This window comes from Abrus precatorius, unplaced genomic scaffold, assembly GCF_003935025.1.
Source record: "Abrus precatorius isolate BTA unplaced genomic scaffold, Abrus_2018 Scaffold5, whole genome shotgun sequence".
In the NCBI taxonomy this organism is placed as follows: domain Eukaryota; kingdom Viridiplantae; phylum Streptophyta; class Magnoliopsida; order Fabales; family Fabaceae; genus Abrus; species Abrus precatorius.
In genome coordinates, this window is record NW_020874395.1 from 20,352,844 (window position 1) to 20,377,260 (window position 24,417).

Sequence of the window (24,417 nt, forward strand, 5' to 3'; positions counted from 1 at the left end):
ACTTGTAGTTTACTTTTGCTTCATTTTGAATTGTATATGCGTGGCAAAAACAAAAACAAATCAACTCTAGTCTTTGATCCTGACATAGACATAACCTTAGAAGATTGAGAAAAGAGTCTAGAGCAGAAAAAGCCATAGGGAGTGATAGTGAGTTAGAAGCTGTCCATTCTCCAGAATCTCAGAGTAATCCTAGAGTGAAAAGAACACCTACATCTTTGAGACAACTAAATTCAGAAATAGAGATGGCAGAACAAAATAGAATTAGAACATTAGGGGACTATGCAATTCCTAACATGCAAGGTTTTAACTCTTCTATAATCAGGCCAACTATTCAAGCCAACCATTTTGAGATTAAACCTGCCTTGTTACACTTAGTCCATCAAGATCAGTTTTCTGGTGGAAATTCTGATGATCCTAACTTACATATTTCAAATTTTCTATAGCTATGTGACACCATAAGAATAAATGGGGTTAGTGAAGAAGCCATCAGACTGAGACTATTTCCTTTTTCCTTGAGAGATAGAGCAAAATGCTGGTTACAAGCTCAACCACAAGGAAGCATTACAACCTGGATAGAACTTGTGAATAAGTTTTTAACCAAGTACTTTCCTCCATCCAAAGCTGCTAAGCTGAGAGGAGAAATTACATCCTTTGTTCAGCAAGATGGAGAATCATTGTATGAAGCTTGGGAAAGATACAAAGAACTGCTTCGAAGGTGTCCACATCATTGTATTCCAGATTGGATGCAATTAGAGACTTTTTATAATGGGATGAATGCAGTAACAAGAACAATGGTTGATGCTGCTGCTGGAGGTTCATTAAATACAAAGTCCTTGGAAGAAGCTCAGAGGATTATTGACATGATGGCATCTTCAATGTATCAGAATTCAAACTCAAGGAATCAAGGAAGAAACTCTGGTCATGAAGCTAAAGTTCTGGAAACTTTTCTTGCACAAAATCAGCTACAAAATCAAATGTTTTCAGAACAATTAGCTGCCTTAACACAACAAATTAATAATTTGCAAACAGGGAGTATGCCTACCAGTCAGCTAAGTTGTGATTTTTGTGGAGGAAACCATGCAAATGGTGCATGTGAGGCATCCACAAGTGAATCACAAGAGCAAGTGAATTATATGAATAATTTTTAGAGACAACAACCATCATATCCCCCTGGATTTCAATTTTCGAATAATAGAACTCAGCACTATTCTAATTGGAATAATCAATATTCTGCTGCAAAGAATTCTAATTCAAATTTGCCTTTTTCTAATGCAGGTCCAGCAACACAACAGCCTTATTTTCAGAGGAATTCATCCACTCAACCTCAAGGAAATTAGAAATTTTCCAGACCTATGAATGAGAGGTTGACTGAGATGGAAGAGACTATGCTGCAATTCATAAAGGTAACTCAAACAAGCTTCAAAAACCAAGAAGCTTCCATGAAGAAACTAGAGACACAGATTGGACAATTAGCTGAACAATTATCCAGCAGGGATGAAGGAAGATTTCCAAGCAATACAGTAATCAATCCTAAAGAGCAATGTCAAGCCATAACTACAAGGAGTGGAGTTGTAGTTGCAAGCCCTAAACCAGCAGAAAAGAAAGTGAATGATGCAGTAGAAAGAAACATTGAAAAAGATCTGCAACAAGGAAATTTTAAGCTATTGAAGAAAGACCATTCAGAAGAAAAAGAAAAAGTTCCCATGAATTCTGAAAGGAAAACCAAAAGGCAACTCTTTGAGGAAGCTTGTAAGCCAATAGACCCAGAAAAATACAAGAGGCTGCCCTATCCTCAAAGAGTCCAAAATCCTAAACAAGAGGAACAATTTGAAAGGTTTATGAATGTCTTTAAGAAATTACAAATTAACATTCCTTTTGCAAAAGCTTTGGAGCAAATGCCTTCATATGCAAAGTTCATGAAAGAACTACTTTCCAGAAAAAGGAAGCTAGAGCATGACAAAACAGTACCTTTGACAGAGGAGTGCAGTGCCATTCTCAAGAGAAAGCTTCCTCAAAAGTTGAAAGATCCTGGATCATTTAGCATTCCTTGTGAAATAGGAAACTGCACTGTGGGAAGAGCATTGTGTGACTTGGGAGCAAGCATAAATCTGATGCCGTTAGCTATTCTACAGAAACTTGGCATAGAGGAAGTGAAGCCTACCAACATTACACTGCAGCTAGCTGATAGATCATACACTTATCCATATGGAGTTGTTGAAGATTTAGTAGTTAAAGTTGACAAGTTCATTTTTCCTGCAGATTTTGTGATTCTGGACATGGAAGTGGATTCTAACATTCCTTTGATCCTAGGGAGGCCATTTCTTGCAACCGGAAGAGCTTTAATAGATGTGCAAAAAGGTGAACTTATGCTTCGAGTTCAAGATGAGAAGGTAATCTTTAATGTGTTTGAAGCTTTAAAATATCCAGTTGAAGATAATACATGTATGAAGGTAGATATATTAGATGCTTTTATTACACAACACCATATGAAAGAATTTGATGAAATTGTTGTGTTAGAAGAGGTAATATCTGCAGGGAATGACAAATCTGAAACTCTGAATGAAGAAGATATCATAGAAATGCAGCAGCAATTGGAAGCTCTGCCAATTCAAAAACCTGCAGAAAATTTAGTGAAAGAAGAGCTGAAAAAGGACGATAAAGAAGAGGAAAAGCAAAAGCTAGAAATGAAACAACTCCCTTCACACCTACGGTATGCATTTCTGGATGAGAAACATGAAAATCCAGTTATCATCAACAATGAACTTAAGGAAGAACAAGAGGAAAAATTGCTCAGAATTTTGAGAGAACACAAATCTGCAATTGGCTGGAGTATTGCAGATCTGAAAGGTATAAATCCCTCATTTTGTAAGCACAGAATTTTATTTGAAGAGAATTTTAAACCTGTTGTGCAACCACAAAGGAGGTTAAACCCAGCCATGAAAGAGGTAGTTAAAAAAGAGGTCATAAAGCTGTTAGATGCAGGAATAATATACCCTATTTCTGATAGCAATTCGGTAAGTCCAGTCCAAGTTGTTCCAAAGAAAGGTGGTATGACAGTTGTACCTAATGAAAAGAATGAGCTTGTCCCTACTAGGACTGTGACTGGATGGAGAATGTGCATAGACTATAGAAAATTAAATGATGCAACCAGAAAAGACCATTTCCCACTACCATTTGCAGATCAAATGTTAGAAAGACTTGCTGGACATTCATTTTATTGTTTTCTTGATGGGTATTCAGGATATAATCAAATAGCTGTAGATCCTTTAGATCAAGAGAAAACTGCATTTACATGTCCATTTGGAGTCTTTGCATATAGGAGAATGCCATTTGGTTTGTGTAATGCCCCTGCCACTTTCCAAATATGCATGCTTTCTATTTTTTCTGATTTGGTAGAAAACATCATAGAAGTGTTCATGGACGATTTCTCTGTTTTTGGTGATTCTTTTGATGATTGTTTAGCTAATCTATCCACTATTTTGCAGAGATGTCAAGATACTAACCTTGTGTTAAATTGGGAGAAGTGCCATTTCATGGTACAAGAAGGCATTGTCCTTGGTCACAAAATTTCAGAGAAGGGAATGGAGGTGGACGAAGCTAAAATAGAAGTCATTAGTAAATTGCCTCCACCTGTCAATGTTAAGGGAGTTAGAAGCTTTTTAGGACATGCTGGTTTTTATAGAAGATTCATAAAAGATTTTTCCAAGATTGCTAAACCCTTGAGTAATTTACTTGTAAAAGATGCAGATTTCATATTTGATGATAATTGTTTGCATGCATTTTCTGTTTTAAAAGAGAAACTAATTTCTGCACCTATTCTTGCAAAACCAAATTGGAAATTACCTTTTGAACTCATGTGTGATGCAAGTGATAGTGCAGTGGGTGCTATTTTAGGACAGAGGAAAGATAGGAAATTACATGCTATATATTATTCAAGCAAAGTGTTAAATCCTGCACAAGTGAATTACACAACAACAGAAAAAGAACTTTTAGCTGTTGTATATGCTTTTGATAAGTTTAGATCATATTTAATGGGTTCAAAAGTGATTGTATACACTGATCATGCTGCTCTTAAATATCTTTTGACAAAACAGGATGAAAGCCCAGATTATTAAGATGGATTCTACTCCTCCAAGAATTTGAGCTAGAAATCAAAGACAAGAAAGGGAAAGAAAACAGTGTAGCAGACCACTTGTCCAGACTTCCTTTGGAGAGTTTAACCACTGAATCATTGGAAATAAATGAAGAATTCCCAAATGAAAAGCTGTTTGCAGTGGAAAACATGCCTTGGTTTGCTGACATTGCAAATTTTAAAGCCACTCAATTCATTCCAAAGAGGTTTACTTGGCAGCAAAAGAAGAAGTTCTTACATGACAGCAAATTCTATGTGTGGGAAGACCCATACCTGTTCAAAATTGGAATAGATGGGTTAATTAGAAGATGCATTCCACAAAGTGAGCAAGCTGAGATACTATGGCATTGTCACAATTCAGAATATAGAGGCCACCATGCAAGTTCAAGGACTGCTGCAAAAGTTTTGCAAGCAGGTTTCTTTTGGCCTACACTCTTCAAAGATGCCAAGAAGTATGTGGAAAACTGTGATAAATGTCAAAGAACTGGAAATATTTCAAGAAGACATGAGCTGCCATTAACCAACATCCTAGAAGTGGAACCATTTGATGTATGGGGGATTGATTTCATGGGACCATTTCCCCCATCATTCTCACACGAATACATTCTAGTTGCAGTGGATTATGTGTCTAAATGGGTAGAAGCAATTCCCACAAGATCAAATGATGCAAAGGTAGTGATTTCTTTTATAAGAAAGAACATTTTTTCAAGATTTGGTGTGCCTAGAGTGCTGATAAGTGATGGAGGTACTCACTTCTGCAACAAGTATCTTGAAGCTGTATTAATGAAATATGGTGTGAAGCATAAGGTTGCTACTCCATACCATCCACAAACAAGTGGACAAATGGAGGTTTCAAATAGAGAGATCAAGCAAATTCTAGAGAAAGTAGTGAACAGTTCAAGGAAGGATTGGTCAAAGAAACTGGATGACTCACTGTGGGCATATAGAACTGCTTTTAAAACTCTAATTGGTATGTCTCCATATCAGCTAGTATTTGGAAAGGCCTGTCACTTACCTCTAGAGCTGGAGCACAGAGCATATTGGACTACCAAGTGGCTTAACTTTGATTTGTCAAGTGCTGGAAAGAAGAGAGTTTTACAGTTGCATGAATTGGAAGAATTCAGACAACAAGCTTACGAGAATGCAAAGTTGTACAAAGAAAGAACCAAGAGGATCCATGACAAATTTATTCTGCAAAAAGATTTCAGACCTGGCCAGCAAGTACTATTATTCAATTCAAGATTAAAATTGTTTCCAGGGAAACTGAAATCTAGATGGTCTGGACCGTTTTTAATCAAGGAAACTTCTCCCTTTGGAGCAATTCTTATAGAAGATCTGAAAACAGGGAGAGAATTCAAGGTCAATGGCCAAAGATTGAAGATCTATCATGGAGAGGAGTTTACAAGGAACATGTCATGCCTAAAACTGGTTTCTCTTGAGTGAGAAACATTTAATGTCAAGCTAATGACATTAAAGAAGCGCTTTGTGAGAGGCAACTCACATTTCTAACCCAATTTAACTTTTCTGCATTAATTTTGAATTAACAGTGTTCATAGAAGTCAAAAGTCTGCACTTTTCATCTTGGTTACCTTGCTGAATCTGATGTTTAGAATAAATCTGGTGGCTGAAACAAGAATACAGATTGGAATTAATTAGAATGCTTAAAGTTCTTGTACAGTCTGAATAATAGCTATCAAATTCTGCAAATTCTCTGCAAAATACAAAGTTCTGCATCATACTCATCATATTCTGTAAATTTGATGAAAAAGGTAAATTTTGAAGCATGTTAAATCTGTCATTTGTAGCGAATCTGATAAATGTAATTGGACTTCATGCTATAATGTGTTATGGAAAAGTCAGAATTGCATTGTGAATATGTTAAGCAGAAATTCTGCAGAATTCAGCCTTGGATGAATGTTGCATATGTAATTAAGGGTGAACATGATGAGGGAAGTAGGTATTTTATATGGTAAGTGTGTATTGGAATGATTATGATTTGTTAAGTGAGCCAATTAAAGTTTGGAGAACTTGGATTGATGAAAGGAATCACTCTTTTGCAGGAAAGCAATCACGCAGAGATGGAATTCTGAGATTTCCCCTCTGGAACAATCACTCTCGCTGATGAGAGTGATAACGCAGAAACGGAATGGAAAACACAGCTCTCTGGAACAATCACTCTGCTGATGAGAGTGATAACGCAGAGGCAGATGGGAAAAACACACTCTCTGGATCACTTCCTTTCCTTGTCAAGAGTGACCACGCGCAGGTAAGTATGAAATATTTCTTAGCGCGTTACTCCTTTTAATGAAAAAAGTGACCACGCTCAAGCAAAAAGCTTGCGCGTTATCACTTTGCCCAGCAATAGTGATAACGCGCATTGCATTCAAAATTTTCAAGTTCTCTGGAACACTCACTCTGTTCGACAAGAGTGACAACGCAGAATTTTATTAACAAGGGAACGTTCACTTCTCACTTAAAAAGTGGGCACGTGCACACGCGTGACCCCAGACTCCATATAAAGGAACCACGCTCACATCCATTTAAACCTAAATCCCCATTCCCCTCTGAAATTCCTTTGACTTTCAATCTTTCGTGAAGCAACCAGCAAGCAATTGCTCCTTCTTTTTCATTGTCATTCACATTTCTGAAGCTCAAGGTACATTCTCTGAAATTGTATTTAGGGTTTTTCTTTGCTGCAACTCTGGAAAAATGTCAAAAATGGCAAGTGGGGAAATATCTTGAGTGTATTCGAATTAAGGAAATTTAAATACTGTGAATAGGTTTTCAAAGTCATTCAATCTCCTCTGTTAACATATTTACATCTGCATTATGCGAAAAATCTGAACATGACTTTGAAAGAAATAGAAATACTCCAGTTGCCATCAACGAAAATACTCTTTGCATGCAATATTTGAATGTTGATGTCTGAATTGAGTTGTATGGAACGAATTACTATTGTATATTGCACTGCCTGATTGTACAGATAGCATACTGATAGTCCTGCATTAAACTGATCTTTAGTCTTTGATGATAATGAATGAGTGCACTGTCCTAATTGTATGTGAACTCTAAGGGAACAAATTATGAAGGCCAGTTTAAAATCCCCTGAATATGGTTTGATTAATTTTGTACCTAAGTTCTGGTATATCTGAAAAGTTAAGAGAGCTTGTAAAAAATATGTTGATGACCTATAATAGCATCTCTGTGTTAACCTAATGTGCTTTGAGAGTGTGCACTCTAAACTACAAATTTAAAGGTTTAACCAATTTTGACTGTGATTGCTTAGTAATTTGCAATAGTGCTTGTGTGTTGATATGATTACATTCTCATGACAGCAACTGATTGTAAATAGATACATACTGCAAGTTGGAATTCTGCACATGGATTGATTGAAATTATCTAGTAAAGAGATGTATACTGTCACAATTCTGTGTCATGAATTTTAAACTGTCAAATTACTTGCTTGTTTTTGCAGCCACTTCAAAATGGTCAGAACTTCTTTGAATACACCAGTTGGACATTCTAAGAAGACCAAAGCTGGATCTACCAGCAACACTCCAAGAAGGAAATCTATCAGGAATATGCAAGCTGGAACAGCCAGGAATTATTCAACCACTAAAAGAGCAAGAACTGATGGTGTCTCACTTTCCTCACCCATTGAAATCGCTGACCCTCCTCAGCCAAGTGTACCCACACCTGCAACCTATTCACCACCTCAGCCGACCAGAAGAAATGCTCCTTCTACCTCTACCCCTACTGATCATGATCCAAGATTCAGGAGTATTGCTCATGAAAACTATTTCAAGGCAAATATTCTGAGGAGGAAGATTGTCCCAGATAGAGCCTTTGAAATTGCTGAAGGCAACTACCCTGAGTACTCAGAAGAAATTCAGAAAAGGGGATGGGACAACTTCTGCTCCTTGGCTGATAACGGTTGGAGAGAAATTACACAGGAGTTTTATGCAAATGCAATGCGGTTTAAGGGAGACCAAATTCCCAAATTTCACACAATGGTCAAGGGTATGAGGGTGGATTTCACTACTGCCAACATCAATCGAGTGTTGGAAATTTACACTGAAAGGCAACCTGGGCAGATGGACTTCACTGACTTTAAGAATAGTCCAGACAAGGATTATATTGAAATCCTGCACAGAATTGGAAGGCCAGGCACAACTTGGCAGCTGAACCTCGCCCAGAAACCCAAGTGTATCACCACCAAGAACCTGCTACCATTTGCTAAAGTCTGGAGTACCTTTCTATTGAATTCTTTCATGCCAGCCAAGCATAGTTCAACCCTGGCAGTAAAGAGGGCTGAATTACTGTTTGCTATTGTTAATGATATGTACATTGATGCAGGGGAAGTAATTAGTGAATGTATCTTAAATATTCTGAAAACAAAAAGAGATTCACTAGCCTTTCCCTCATTAATCACTTTACTTTGTGAGGATGCAGGGGTTGAAGTTGGAGACTACCAAGAGAAAATCAGATCTGCTCCCCTTATCTCTGTCTCAATGGTAAAGGAAATCTATGCCACCACCTCCTACACTTCAGCTGCACCTATCCCCACCTAGTTCAGAAAGGAGAAACCAATGAAGATGAAGGACATCCTACATCTTTTGGTTGAAAGGAAAAATCAATTGGCTGAACGACAAACTGAGCTCCACAACAGTTTGAAGGCAGGAACTATGCTAGTGGAATGTGTGTTGATGAATCTTGGTCAGAAGATGGGAATGACCAAAGATGAACTTTATCACACACCAGACTTGGCTGAGAATGCTCAATGTCTACGCTCATCAGTTTTTAAAGACTTGTCAATATACAAGACTCATTTTCCATAGCCAACTGAAGAAGTGGTGGAGGAAGAAGAAGATGAGGAGGATGAGGAAGAAGATGAAGATGAAATTTTTGATGAGGAGGATGCTCAAGATGACTAGTTTAGGATTTTTGTTTTCTTTTCTGTTAATTCGAATTTTCTCTTGATGGTCTTGTAATTAAGTTTCAAACTTTTTGGTTTCATTTTAGAATTTGGGTTTGTAATTTGCACACTTGGTATATTTTGGTTTCATGCTAATTCTGAACAATTATATTTTGAACATACATTAATTCTGTAGAATTCAATCCCTTTTCACTTGATAATTGATAGAATTTTTGGTGTTTTTTGCAGAAAATGTCACAACCACACAACACTCACACACCTTGGAAGCTGACACTTGCATAAGCTGCCATGAAAGGGGGGTTTCATTCTCTACCTCTTATTCATGAGTTAGCTTCACAATTACACTGAATTATTCCTGAAAAACACCAAAATACTAGAATAGATAATAAATTGCTGGCTGTTAATCAAATAAAAATGATTGAAAATTTTGTGAATTCTGTGTGAATTTCTTTTTAAGTTGTTTTTCCCATTCTCAAAATGAGATCACACTTGTATTTTCAAAAATGAGGCAGTTGCCACTAGGTGCCTAAATTTCTGAAAAGTGCATTGTGTTTTCATTAATCCACATGATCACTTATAAATACCTAGTGAGATTTGAGCTGTCTAATTCTTTTCTTGTGTGATTAATCATATTTGGCTGTATTCTCTAGAACTTGCCCTTGTTCTTAATTGAATATGCATGCTACAGTTTTCACCCACATGATAGAGGCCATGTTTGATTATACCTAGTCAGCCTAAAGGCCTTCCTTTATGATTGAATGTCTTAGTTCACCCTTTTGAGCTTAATATCCTTTTTCTTGAAATTACCTCATTATAAGCCTTACTGAAAAACCAATTTTTACCATTCAAAAGATCCAAGGCATAATGAGTTTAATCAAGAATGAGTTTTAAAACTAAGTTTGGGGTGGTATCCAGATTTTAATTGCTTGAGGACAAGCAATGTTCTAAGTTTGGGGTGGGAAATAGCATGCTATCTAAGTTTGAGTTCAACAAGCCAGAAAGAAAGAACAAAAGTGCTGCAGTAAAATGAAAAATTTATGAAGCAAAGCTGTGAAAAGAACAAAAATGTGAGTTCAAAAGAAAAGAAGTGCAGCAAAGTGCTGCAGAAAAAAAAAGATAGTGACTGAAAGCAAGAAAAGAAGAAAAGTATCAGTGAAAATTCTGCTGCAAGAAAAAAATTTGTTTGCTGCATAAGTGAGAGAAGTAAGGAGGAATAATGTAGATCCAGGCTAGTTTTAAAACAAATCACTCAAAATGCCTCTGATCTTTTGAAATTGCATGTATTGTTTTCAATTTTCTTTGATACCTACCTTAACCTTAGCCTTGTTATAACCTGAAAAAGTCCTCTAGATGTGTGATTAATTGTACTAAGCAGAGGAGATGGAGAAATTGGGCAAGCATATGGTAGAGTGCAGTGAAATTGATGATTTAGAGTGAAAACAGCACTTAAACACTGTTGAGTGATGAGAGAAACACTTCCAAGTGAGCTGTGATCATGTTGATTAATTGTACTCACATGAATTTTGATGAAAAATATGAACTTAGGTAGCAATTCTTACTCAATGATGACTATGCAGTAGGAATATCATGATGAGTATTTGGAGGAACAACTTGATTGAAAATTTTGCAGAAAACACAGAATTGGAAATTGGAAAATCTGAGAAAAGCAATTTATGAACTGAATTTGAAAATGGAGGAACTTACCCTTGGTTTAGTTTGATTTGCCTGAGGACAAGCAAAAATTCAAGTTTGGGGTGGTGATGAATCCATATTTTTACTGATATTTTAGCATAATTCTAGCTCATTTAATAAGAAAAATATATGAAGAAAGCAGAAAAACTCAGAAAAAGAGAATGATTGAAAGTTTTATTTCAATTTATAGTTATTTTCGCATTTGTAGAATTTATGCTTAGTTCTTAAGGAATTTATCTTGTTTTGAAGGAATAAGCTGAGCAAAAGTCATGGAAATGGAGAATCAATGGGAAGGAAGAGGAAGAATGGCAATGTTGGACTCCAAAATACAAGAATTATGGGTTGCAGCCTGGGCGTGATCACTATTGTTAGTGAAAGTGATCATTCCAGAGCCTAAAGGAGAAGAAGAGCCTGTGCGTAATCACTTTGATTTACAAGAGTGAGCGTTGCCAGTGTGTGTTATCACTTTCGTCAACGAAAGTGAGCGTTCCAGAGAAGACTCCATTCCTGAGGAGCTGCGCGTTGTCACTTTCGCCAACGAAAGTGAGCGTTCCAGAGGCACTTGTATCAGGACAGCTTGCGCGTGGTTACTATTACTCATGAAAGTGATCACGCGCAGCCCTTGACCTCCTGCATTGCCACTATTATGAATAAAAGTGAATGTTCCAGAGAAGCCTTCAACTCTGCAAGTTGCGCGTGGTTACTCTTGCTCTTGAAAGTGAACACGCGCACTACATAAAGCTTCTGCGTGGTTACTCTTGTGAAGAAAAGTGACAACGCGCAGAACTGCGGTTTCTATATATACATGATTGAAGCGCGAAAACTGGGATTCTGTTCATTTTTTCAGTTTTTTTAGTTAGTTTCTGGTTAGAGGAAGTGAGAGAGAGGAGTGGGGATTCAGATCTTGGAGCTTCACGAAGAGGAATTGGAGTGGAGCAAGCTTCCATGGTGTTTCTGAGTTTCTTCTTCTCTTCTTCTCTTTCTTTTTCTTCTTCTGCTGCCATGGCTGTGTAATTCGTTCATAGTTAGGGATTGTAGATCTGAAATGAACATGTTGAATTGATTTGGATCTGGATTTCAAGCTTTGGAATAGATTGAGTGATTGATTCTGAACTTCACGTGTGAATTGAATGGAAATTTGATTAACTAAATTTAGAGGAACCTTTGTCAATGGAAATTGAATTTGTTCTTCAGATCTGAACCAATCACCGAGATTTTAGTTTTCTTAGGGATAAGGAACTTTGATCTTGCAATCTTTTGGTTTCTTACACTTAAAGCAACATTGAATTGAATTAGATCTAAGGAATTAGAATGGTTTAATTGAATGTTAGGTTCACTGAGTTAAGGAATTAACCTCTGAATAGTATAAAGTGAAACTGATTGTCATTCTTTCCAATTGCTTGTTAATTCAGAACTTTATTGATTAAACATTGGAGTTTTGGTGAAGCAATTCCCTAGCTATGGTTTCTCCCTCTGTTATCACATAACTGTGTGTTCATTGTCTTGTTTTCTGCAAGTTCATTTTACTTTTAATTGTTCCAGTTTGCTGTTATTAGATGTTACCACTCTCCTTACAATTTCGAAAAAGCTTAAATGGTTATAATTCTATGAAGTGATACTTGAAACTAAATTCCCTGTGGAGACGATATTTGGATCTTAAATTTACTCATCACTTGCTGCAATCCTAGTGCACTTGCTAGTGTAGATTGCTAACAACACTCTTTCCTTGCTAGCGCATTCTGCGGCCTTTGGCACCAAATTCTAGTTTTGGTCTCACATTGGTCCCTTTTTTATAGCAGTTAAGGAAAGCGTCCAAAACTCGTATCTGACCATTGAAAAACACCTAGGAAATGACTTGTAGGACTCAAAGGAAGGTTTCCCCACCGCTCTCTCCCCTTGTTACAATTATGAGCCCAAGTTTCAGATTTGGTCTCGCTTGAGCCCCTTTTGCTCAACAAATAAGCAACAAATGCAAAACACATCTCGAGCCACTGAAACTCCTTGGAAGTGACTCCTACAACTAAAAGGAAGGGTTTCTCACTCCTCTATCCCTTCTTGACGCTTCCTATAATCTTTAAGCCCATGTTCCAGTTTTGGTCCCTTTTTGGTGAGCAGCTAAGGAACACATGCAAAACTTGTCTCCACCTGCTGAAACTACTTGGAAGTGACTCCTGCGACTCAAAGGAAGGATTTCTCACTGATCTCTCCCAATCTGGAGCTTCCTGGCACCTATGGGCCCACGTTCCATTTTCAGTTTCGCTTTGGTCCCCTTTTGCTTAGCAGCTAAGGAATGTGTGCAAAACATGTCTCTGGCCGCTGAAACTCCTGAGAAGTGTCTCCTCGGAGTCATAGAAAGGGTTTCCCACGGCTTTCTTCCCTCCTGACCCTTTTTGGCTGCAATATCGAATTTTGGTCTCGCCTTGGTCCCTTTCTGCGTAGCGCTATAGAATGCGTGCAATACTCGTACCCAGCCATTAAAACTCCTTGCAATTGACTCCTTACAACTCAAAGGAAGGGTTTTCCACTATTGTTACAATTCTAAACACTAGCAAGTGCACTAGGAATTGCAGCAAGTATTGAGTAATTTTTAAGATCAAAGTATCGTCTTCACAGGGAATTAGGAAATCAATTATGAATTCAGAAAACAATAACTAGTTGAGCTATAAGAATTTGCAAGAGTTGTAACATTTAGAAATCAAGAAACAAGAACAATTAAAAGGTAAAGAACTTGCTGAAAATAAAGTACAGAATTTGATGTTGAGATTAGGAATGGATGAATGATAGTTAGGAATTTATTTCACAAGAATGTCAATATCAATTCAATTATGCCACTGAATATTCAAGCAATTGGTTAATTGACAATCAGTTTCTCTTATTAATAGTCAAAGTTTAATCCTTTAAATCGTTGACCCTAACGAGTAACTAAACCACCCTAATCCCTTAGGTGAAGTTCAATTTTAAGTTGCATTAAGGCTTAGAACTGTAGGATTGGAAGATTAGGTTCCCTTATCCCTAAGAAATCCCTAATTCTAGTTGCTAATTCATATCAAAGAAGCAAATCCAACTTCCATTGCAAATGTTCTTCTTTGATTAATCATACGAATTTCCATTCAAAGATTGCAACGACAACAGAATTAACAACTCAATTAATCCAAGAACTCAAATTTTAGAAACAAGAAGCGAATCAATACATCAATTCAAGGTCCATAAACTCCTAACTACGAAGAATTAAGTAAACATTGTAACAGAGAAAGAGAAAGAAGGAGAAGAACGCAGAAGCATCATCTTCAACAATCCCCAATCAGATTCCTCTTCTTGGAGCTTGATGTTCGTCCCCAATCCTCTCTCTGACTCTTTCTCCACGAAGGAATGAAGTGAAAAACAGAAAATGAGCAAAAGACCCTGAAAATCTGAGCATTCTGGTATTTAGAGAAATTTCCGATTTTGTGCGTTGTCACTTTTCTTCATAATAGTGGCTACGCAGAGGCTCGTGTGATTCTGGAATTCTAGAACTATCACTTTCGCTGCTAAGAGTTGCAATGCAGGAGGTCGAGTTGTTGTGCGTGTTCACTTTTATGAGTAAAGGTGGCCACGCATAACTTGCCAAGTTGAGGACTCTCTGGAACATCCACTTTCATTGATAAAAGTGTTAATGCAGGGTATTATGAAATTTTGCCTTCTCTGGAACGCTTACTTTTACTGATAAAAGTGGTTACGCCCAGACTTTACTTCTTTTTTTAGCTTTGGAGTGATCACTTTCACTAATAATAGTGATCACGCCTAGCCTGCATTCCATTGTACTTGTGTTTTGGAGTCCAATATTGCTATTCTTCCTCTTCTTTTCCATTGAACCTCCATTTCCATGACTTTTGCTCAGATTATTCCTACAAATGCTAAAATTCTACAAATGCTAAAATAACTACATATTAGGCATTAGGCATGTGTGTGGATGTGTGTTTTATAGATGGGTAAATCCTTAAACACAGAGGAGAGAAGGCATTAGGCATTTTCTGCCAGATCAAGTGTGTAGTACATCTCCTCTTTGGTCATTCCCAGTTTTTGACCAATGTTGAGCAGTACACACTCCAGCAGCATGGTTCCAGCCTTGAGACTGTTGTGCAGCTTAGTTTGTCTTTCAGCTACCTAGTTTTGTTTCTCAGCCATCAGCTTCAATGCATCCTTCATCAGCATTGGTTTCTCCTTTTTGTATTGGGAAGGGATGGGAGCTGCAGAGGTGCAGGAAGTAGTGGCATAAATTTCCTTCACCATGGATGCAGAGATGGGAGGGGCAGATCTAATCTTTTCTTGATATTCTCCAAATTCTACCCCTGCATCTTCACAGAGTAGTGTGATGATTGAAGGAAAGGCTAATGAATCCCTCTTTGTCTTCAAAATGTTGAGGATGCATTTACTTATGATCTCCCCCACATCAATGTACATATCCGTGACTATGCCAAATAGCAGCTCAACCCTCTTCATTGCCAAGGTTGAGCTGTGCTTTACTGGCATGAAAGAGTTCAAGATGAACATGCTCCACACCTCGGCAAAAGGCAGCAAGTTCTTGGTAATTATACATTTTGGCTTCTTGGCCTGGTTCAACTTTCAAGTTGTACCTGGCCTGCCAATTTTCTCCAAAATCTACACATAATCAATATTAGGGCTCTTCTTGAATGAGCTGAAGTCCAACTGTGCAGGGTGTCTTTCAGCATTGATGTCTAGCACCCTGTTGATATTGGCAGGTGAGAAATCTATCCTCATACCCTTTACCATTGTGCTAAACCTAGGGAGCTAGTCTCCCTTGAACCTTATAGCATTGGCATAGAATTCCTGGGTTATTTCCCTCCATCCCAGGCCAGCTGCAGAACAGAAGAATTCCCATCCCATTTTCTGGATCTTCTCCTTGTATTCTGGGTAATTGTCCCCAACAATTTTAAATGCTCTGTCAGGGACAATCTTCCTCCTCAGAATATTAGCCTTGAAGAAGTTTTTGTGAGCAATACTTCTGAATTTTGGATCACACAATTCAATTAGAGATGAAACTGAGGCACCATCTGTTCTGGCCTTCTTTGATTTAGGAGTGTTTCTGGATGTTCCTGTTGGATCTCCTCTTTGGAGTGTTGCTGGAAGATCCAGCCAAAGTCTTCCTGGAGGAGCCAACTGGTGCATTCAAAGAGGTTTTGGCCATTTTCAATTGTTGCAATGAATAACCAATTGGACATTTTAATATTTTGGCAATGCTTAGAGGTAAAAGTACAACTTGCAGCTATAATTTGAACAGGTTATCATGCAATTTGTTGTTAGGTATTTTAATATGCAGATGCGTTAGGTATTTTAATATGCAAATGCAAAGCACAAATGCACAATATTGAGTAACCACAATTAAAGATATTTCAAATGATATCCCTAATATATTCAGAGTGCATACTTTCAGAGAGTATCAGGTACACGCAGAAGAAGGTTTACAGGTCTTAACAAATTTTCAAACAATTCACACAATTCTATTTAGGTTAACTAAGATTCTGCAAAAATATGGTACATATAGTGTGCAATGCAGGTTCAATTACCCATAAAAAATAGCATACATGACAAAGAATCCTATTCAACATATTATTCTCTCTATTGCTAACCCAAATAACTTCAGAACACTGCCCCATTACCCCAAATTTGGTTATATCCCTATCTAGAAATTTCAGCATGTGTTTTCTATTAGAAAATTTCATAATAACGTAGTGATCTAAAGAATCTTTCATCAATTAATTTCACACATTCTCATTCAACAATTTTTATTTTGCACTTTTCCACTGAAGTCTTTCTAGGTCACTCCACTTCTGCAGAAATTTAACAAGAGAAATAGCACAATGCAGATTCAAATTTTCTAACAAAAAACTCATACCTGACATGGAAAACTTATTTTTGAGTGTTATCCTCTCTATTTTTGAATCAAATAACTTAGAACAATGTCCCATTACCCCAAATTTACATTTTCCCCAATACATTAACACAAAAAAAAAAATTTAATCCACTGTTTCAGAGAGAGGAGCACAGCATACCTAGCAAGACGATGCAGAAATTTGTGGGAATGTACTTACTATTGTTGGTCGACGCACACAAGTAGTGAAATCGCAGAGAATGCTCAAAGAAAAGGAGAATTTTTTGGTGCAAAGGTGTATGCGTGTTTACTTTAGGGAGTATTTATAGCTACGGTTGGCACGTGACCACTTTTAAAATCAAAAGTAAACGTTGTATCATTAAATGGTCCCAGCGTTATCACTATTTTTAATCAGAGTGAGCGTTCCAGAGAGTGGGGTTTTCTGGGTGAGGGTGCGTTATCACTATTGCTAGGCAAAGTGATAATGCACAGCCACGTGACAACTTTTTTGAATAAAAGGAGTAACACAAAAAGATTAAAGTCTGTTTACCTGTGCGTAGTTACTTTTGCCAGTAAAAGGAAGTTTTTCAGAGAGTTAGTTTTCCCATCTGTCTCTGCTTAATCACTCTCATCAGTGAGAGTGATTGTTCCAGAGGAGTGTATTACCTTGATGCCTCTGCGTGATCATTTTTATCATTAAAAGTAATTACTCCAGAGGGCAACCTCGAAATTTCACTCTCTGTGTAGCTCCTTCCCTGCAACATACTAACTCCTTTCATTAGTCAATTACCTTTCAAACTTCAATTAACTCAATTGTCACATTCTAAACCTTCAAATACACACTCTAAGCATTGAATCTCAATTCAAGTTCCCAAATGCACCTCAGATAACAGAATTAATTTGCAGAAGTTGTAAACATGGAAATGCAGAATGCTAAAACACTACAAAAAAGCTTAAAATGGGTTAGAAATGTGAGTTGCCTCTCACAAAGTGCTCTTTTAACATCACTAGCTTGACGTTAAATGTTTCTCACTCAAGAGGAACCAATTTCATACACACTTGGGCTTTCTCCACTTGACCACCAAGGTAGATTTTTAGTCTCTGCCCATTCACCTTGAGTTCTCTCCTATCCTTTGGATCTGCTACTAGTACAGCACCATATGGTGATACCCCTTTCACCATAAAAGGTCTAGACCACTTAGATTTTAACTTCCTTGGAAACAATCTCAACCTTGAATTGAAAAGTAACACAGATTGCCTAAGTTTGATATCCCTTTTCAGAATAAATCTGTCATGCAGCTTTTTGGTCCTTTCCTTGTATATTTTGGCTTTTTCATAAGCATTGAGTCTGAACTCCTCCAATTCATGCGGCTGTAGCAATCTTTTGTCTCTTGTACTTGGTCAAAATTTAGTCATTTCACAGCCCAGAATGCTTTATGTTCTAGCTCTACTGGTAAGTGGCAAGCCTTACCATATACTAGCTGATAAGGAGACATCCCAATTGGTGTCTTGAAGGCTGTCCTATATGCCCATAAAGCATCATCCACTTTCTTAGACCAATCCTTCCTTGAAGTGCTTACCACCTTCTCTAAAATTTGTTTTATTTCCCTGTTAGAGATCTCTACTTGGCCACTTGTTTGAGGGTGGTAGGGTGTAGCTATTCTATGCTTTACTCCATACTTCTCTAGGATTGATTCCAGATACTTGTTGCAAAAATGGCTTCCTCCATCACTTATCAAAATTTTGGGCACTCCAAACCTTGAGAAAATGTTCTTTTTGATGAATGAAACCACAGTCCTTGCATCATTGGATCTGGTAGGAATTGCTTCCACCCATTTAGACACATAGTCTACTACTACTAACATATATTCATTCGAAAATGAGCTAGGGAAAGGACCCATGAAATCTATTCCCTACATGTCAAATAGCTCTACCTCAAGTATGTTTTACAGTGGCATCTCGTGTTTCTTAGATATATTTCCCATTCTCTGGCATCTATCACATCTTTCCACATAGTTCTTGGCATCCTTAAACAAAGTGGGCCAGAAAAGACCAGATTGCAGGACTTTGGTTGTTGTTCTTGAGCTTTCATTATGTCCTCCATATTTTGAACTTTGACAGTGCCACAAGACATCTTCTTGTTCTTCCTCTGGTATGCACTTTCTCAACAGCCCATCTATTCAAATTTTGAATAGCAATGGATCTTCCTACACATAGCATTTGCTGTTATGGAAGAATTTTTTTCTCTGCTGCTGATGAGTCCACATTTTACTACATTTTTATACATCATTTATTACTTCTTATAGAAAAGAATAGACTTAGATAGTGTAAATAAGATGAATATTCCAATTAGGCTAAATAATATAGCTTTCTTAGTTTTTTGTTAATTTACATGAATTTAGATAGTTTATTTTACATATTTTGATCATTTGAATAATATGGCAGGAATCCCCAAGCTTATTTTGAAGAATTATTAGATTTTGAGGAATTTGAGTTGAAAGTAACTACTTTCAATATTGATAGTGACAACTACAGCAAGCCACTTCCAGCAAAGGGACCAAAGTGATCACTTTCAAAGCTTAAAGTGACAACTACAGTAGCCCAGAATCAACCAAACCTGCGCGTGGTTACTATGAATATTCATAGTAGTCACTCCAGAGCATGCAGAATTGAAGGTGCTGCGCGTAGTTACTATCAAAATTCATAGTGACAACTCCAGAGAGTCCAAAATGTCCCAGTGTTGCGCGTGATTACTATCAAAATTCATAGTAATCACTCCAGAGAGGCAAAACTCAACTGATGCTGCGCGTGTTTACTATGAAAGAATGAGAGTAACTACTTTGGAGGGCGCCAGCTTTAGTATAAATAGATTTTTACCAAATTAGGGTAGGGAGTCCTTACACTTTTTGAACCTTTTCTCTTCTTTACTAAATCTAGAATATTTTCCAGAGCTTAGGGCAACCTTGGGTGACAGCCAAGGGTCCAACCTAGGGTTTGGTTTCTCATTTCTCTTGCTTTTACATTAATGTTAATGAGTTTTCTGCATTTCCCAATTGCGTTTTTGACCCCCATTTCCATGGAGGGCTAAGTTTGTGTAATCCTTAGTGAATTCACATGGGTTCTTGAGTTCCTTGAATTTAATGATAATATAATTCCTTTCTTTCATGAATTACTTCTTCCTTGTCTCTTGAATTGAATTAATGGTGAATGAGGGGGGTATTGCTCAATTAACCCTAATTTCGTTTTAAGGAGATTCTAAACTAAGGGTTGCTTAATCCTAGGTTTAATTCTAAGGTTGCGTAATTTTGGGATGAGAGATTAGAGCCTAACAAATTGCGTAATTTCGTTGGGACCATAAGGTTGATTTTCGCTTGTTAAATTAACCTAATTCATGGAAGAAAGGATGAATGTTAAATCTTGAGTGGAATGAGGATAGAATTTATGTGGATGAACTAAGGATTGCTGTTTTCTATTGTTTGAATTAATTAAACTCATTTGCTCATTGCTCTTTGTTTTAATTTGAAACCACAAAACCCCCCATTTTAATTGCTTGTTTAATTAATGCCTTCAACATGTTTAATGAAGATTAATAACCAATGTTCATAGGAGACAATCTAGGGTTACCCTAGTACTACATTAATTTGTTTAAATTTTGATGAGGATTTACGACAAATCTTTTAAACACCTTGAAATAGATCATCACCAGCTGCCAACTCATCCAACTTCGAACATGATGTGTAGCCTTAAAGTTGGCCATATCAGCAAAATGGCTGTGATTCAATCTTGAATAAGCTCTCATCTAGAAACTCTTCTTTTATTTGCTCCGCTTCAAATGGTATGGCCTCAAGTGGTAATCATGACAAGTGGTCAGCAACTCCATTCTCCTTCCCTTTCTTGTCCTTTATCTCTAACTCAAATTCTTGGAGAAGTAGAATCCACCTTAATAACCTAGGCTTTGCATCCTGTTTTGACAAAAGATACTGTTGTTAGCAATCTACACTAGCAAGTGCACTAGGATTGCAGCAAGTGATGAGTAAATTTAAGATCCAAATATCGTCTCCACAGGGAATTTAGATTCAAGTATCACTTCATAGAATTATAACCATTTAAGCTTTTTCGAAATTGTAAGGAGAGTGGTAACATCTAATAACAGCAAACTGGAACAATTAAAAGTAAAATGAACTTGCAGAAAACAAGACAATGAACACACAGTTATGTGATAACGGAGGGAGAAACCATAGCTAGGGAATTGCTTCACCAAAACTCCAATGTTTAATCAATAAAGCTCTGAATTAACAAGCAATTGGAAAGAATGACAATCAATTTCACTTTATACTATTCAGAGGTTAATTCCTTAACTCAGTGAACCTAACATTCAATTAAACCATTCTAATTCCTTAGATCTAATTCAATTCAATGTTGCTTTAAGTGTAAGAAACCAAAAGATTGCAAGATCAAAGTTCCTTATCCCTAAGAAAACTAAAATCTCGGTGATTGGTTCAGATCTGAAGAACAAATTCAATTTCCATTGACAAAGGTTCCTCTGAATTTAGCTAATCAAATTTCCATTCAATTGACACGTGATGAGCTTGGGGTTGTGGAATATGCAGCTCGTTTCTTCTTAGGAGTGGTGGAAGATGCAGCTTGCTTCTTCTTAGGAGTGGTAGAAGATGCAGCTTGCTTCTTCTTAGGAGGACCTACAGGTGTGTTGAATGAAGTCCTAACCATTTTGAAATTTTCTGCATTGAAGGAGTAATTGTCAGTTTAAAATTTTAGAATCAAAGAATAATCCTATACTGCAGAAAATTCAATCAAGCAGTTTGCAAAAATTAAAATTTTCTAATACTTCTCATCATGCAATCTGCTAATAGAACCAACACTCAATTGCACAACTTATTCAAAACATGCAAAATCTAACAGTAGAATTTCAGAGTGCACACTCTTATCAATTATCAGGGTAACGCAGAAAGATAATTACATGTCTTGACCAAAATTTCAAACTGATTTTGTGCTGACAGCCAAAATTCCCAAGTTGTATTCATTTTGCAATTAAGTATGCATTTCAGATAGTCCCAATTTAATGTCTAACTCAATTTCAGCATAGCTATGTATTCTAATTTTCAATTCTACAGTTTCAGAAAGTTCTGTTGCTATCAGTTCAGATTCTGCAGAAATGTGGTTCATATAATATGCAATATAATTTCAATTATCCCAGCAGAAATGTTATAGTTGACAGGGAAAGATCGATCTAAAGTATTGTCCATTCTTGAAGCAAATACTATCAAAATAGTTTCCCAACACTCATCTCGACATTTTCCAAAACAGTACATGCAGAACACAGTACAATAGATAATTTCAGACTTTCAAATTCAATATCTTTCAATCAGAACATTGTTATTAAAGTCTTTTAGGTCAAATCAATTTCTGCAGAAATTTGTTAATGTGAAAAGTGCAATGCAGAATTGAATTTTTTTAGAGAACTCTCATTACAGTAAAACCTAATCTCAGTATTTTCTATCCCCAAATTGATTTGTTTGCCTCGAGCATTCTTAGTTATCCCTTTTTAGCAACTTCCCCAAAATAGTTATACAAATACAGAAACCCCAATCACAGATTTTAGAAGTGAGGGAAGTGTACCTTGGTTGAGATGCAGAAATGATATTCGAACAAGGAAGAAGAAGCTTCTGAATCGCAATGCAGAGGTTGATAAGTGGAGAGCTCTCAGAGAGGGAAGGGATTTTTGATTTAAAAACGTATGTGCGTATTCACCCTTAGCAATATTTATAGGCACACCCAAGCACGTGACTACTTTGGAGAATAAAAGTGACTTTTATGTTATTAAAATTCCCAGTGTGATCACTATTATTCGTAAGAGTGAATGTTCCAGAGAGTGAATTTTTCAGGGTGAGGCGCGCGTTATCACTATTGCTGAGCAAAGTGATAACGCGCAGCAAAGTGATAACTTTTTTTTCAATAAAAGTACTAACACAGAGATATTAGAATTTTACTTACCTGTGCGTAGTCACTCTTGACAGAAAAAGGAAGCGTTCCAGAGAGTTCATTTTCCCATCTGTCTCTGCGTGATCACTTTTATCAGTAAAAGTGATTGTTCCAGCAGAAAACCTCAAATTGCATTCTCTGCGTAGCTTCTTTTCTGCAATAAAGTGACTCCTCTCATTAATCAAATACCTCTAAAACCTCAATTAATTAAATTTTCACTCTTGAATCCATCAAATACACACTCTTCACATTGAATCTTAGTTCAAGTATCTCAATTATGCCTCAGAAAATCAGATTCAGTGGACTATTCACATACATTATGCAGAAACTTCCAGAAATTGGTAAAATCAGATTATGCAGAATCTTAAACTCTTAACTACACATTCACCTCATCAATTCTCAGATTAAACAACCAAATGCACCTCAGAAACTCAGATTCAGCAATATTTGTGTAGAATTTTTGCAGCATATCAGAGATTTACAGAACAATAGTATGCAAAATTCTAAAAACACTATAGAAAGCTTAAACTGGGTTAGAAATGTGAGTTGCCTCTCACAAAGCGCTTCTTTAATGTCACTAGCTTGACATTAGTTGTTCCTCACTCAAGAGGAACCAATTTCAAGCATGATATGTTTCTTGCAAACCCTTCTCCATGATAGATCTTCAATCTTTGGCCATTGACCTTGAATTCCCTTCCTGTTTTCTGATCTTCTATAAGAATTGCTCCAAAGGGAGAGGTCTCCTTTATTAAAAATGGTCCAAACCATCTAGATTTCAATTTCCCTGGGAACAATTTTAATCTTGAGTTGAATAACAGCACTTGCTGGCCAGGTCTGAAATCTTTTTGCAGAATGAATTTGTCATGGATTCTCTTGGTTCTTTCTTTGTACAACTTTGCATTCTCATATGCTTTCTGTTTGAATTCCTCCAATTCATGCAGCTGCAGAACTCTCTTCCTTCTAGCACTTGACAGATCGAAATTAAGCCATTTTGTAGTCCAATATGCTCTATGTTCCAACTCTAGGGGTAGGTGACAGGCCTTTCCAAATACTAACTGATATGGAGACATACCAATTGGAGTTTTAAAAGCAGTTCTGTATGCCCACAGTGAATCATCCAGCCTCTTTGACCAATCCTTCCTTGAGCTGTTCACTACTTTCTCTAGAATTTGCTGTTCATCCAGCCTCAGAAAAGTGATAACACACACTGGCAACGCTCACTCTTGTAAATAAAAGTGATTACGCACAGGCTCTTCTTCTCCTTTAGGCTCTGGAATGATCACTTTCACTAACAATAGTGATCACGCCCAGGCTGCAACCCATAATTCTTGTATTTTGGAGTCCAACATTGCCATTCTTCCTCTTCCTTCCCATTGATTCTCCATTTCCATGACTTTTGCTCAGCTTATTCCTTCAAAACAAGATAAATTCCTTAAGAACTAAGCATAAATTCTACAAATGCGAAAATAACTATAAATTGAAATAAAACTTTCAATCATTCTCTTTTTCTGAGTTTTTCTGCTTTCTTCATATATTTTCCTTATTAAATGAGCTAGAATTATGCTAAAATATCAGTAAAAATATGGATTCATCAGTAAACCTCTTTGGTATGAATTGAGTGGCTTTAAAATTTGCAATGTCAGCAAACCAAGGCATGTTATCCACTGCGAACAGCTTTTCATCTGGAAATTCTTCATTTATTTCCAATGATTCAGTGGTTGAACTCTCCAAGGGTAATCTGGATAGGTGGTCAGCAACACTATTTTCTTTCCCTTTCTTGTCTTTCAT

The 24,417-nt window shown here is 36.9% G+C and overlaps 1 non-coding gene across 1 annotated transcript; it reads right to left on the reverse strand.

The window, feature by feature from the left end:
- Positions 1 to 626: 626 nt before the first annotated feature.
- LOC113868196 lies at positions 627 to 733 on the reverse strand. Its single transcript, XR_003505223.1, has one exon. It is a non-coding gene; the product is annotated as a small nucleolar RNA R71 (small nucleolar RNA).
- Positions 734 to 24,417: the final 23,684 nt, after the last annotated feature.